Genomic DNA, 926 nt, shown 5'->3' with positions numbered 1-926 from the left:
GGTCCCGTTGGATTGGACCATATGTTGTTACTAATGTTTTTCCTTATGGTGCAGTTGAAATTACTAGTCTTAGAGACAACTCGGTTTCCAAGGTCAACGACCATAGATTGAAGCCATACTATGAGAACATCGCTTATGTGAATTTGGACGAACTTCCATTTGAAGATGTACTCCCTCTGGAGGAGAAATGTAAAGCAAGGGCTAAGTCGGGCCATCGACTTTAAAACAAGCGCTTCATGGGAGGCAACCCATATGTTTTGTATTTCTTATCCTTTTGCTTTTTGTTTTTGTTCGTTTATTTTTCTTGTTCCATATCATGTTAGGATTTCCCACATTGACTTTACTAGGACGATTCAATTACATTGAGGAAAATGTAAGGTTTAAGTGTGGGGGAGTGGTTAAGCATATTTAAAAAAAATGCATAAAAGCTCCAACTTGTAGAGATTTTAGAGTAACTAGCATACTTATAGGTATGTTTACATAGAGAATTCTGACCGACATAACTAAACTTGGAAGTGTTATGGAACTACGTTAGGATTTCTTGCTTGTTAGAGTGTTAAATAATGGATTTAATCATGCCGGTGATGCAAATTAGGAGCAGGGAGAAATGCATTATTAGAGTTGTTGATCAATCATTAGTGGAGACTACCCGTATTTATATCATGTGAGGCACCGACCAAATTTTCTTTGTGACGGACTAAAAAATCTTTCTTTTGAGTATGAGTCACCGTACGTTAATTCCGGTTAGCATGGTGAGCTACCCAAACTCCCACCAATAGAAGCACTACTCTTTGATCTCTTGAGTGCTAATTTTGTCAATCATGAGGGTGACGTCTATAGATGAAAGCCTCCTTCTTGTAGTTCGATTTGCAGTTAGCACCATTCTCTCTCTCGACAACAACGGGTCCATAGAAACACCATCATCA

The sequence above is a fragment of the Papaver somniferum genome, chromosome 11, assembly GCF_003573695.1.
Source record: "Papaver somniferum cultivar HN1 chromosome 11, ASM357369v1, whole genome shotgun sequence".
NCBI classification, from domain to species: Eukaryota; Viridiplantae; Streptophyta; class Magnoliopsida; order Ranunculales; family Papaveraceae; genus Papaver; species Papaver somniferum.
The sequence above is the reverse complement of the archived record's forward strand: the minus strand, read 5'-3'. Positions refer to the sequence as shown.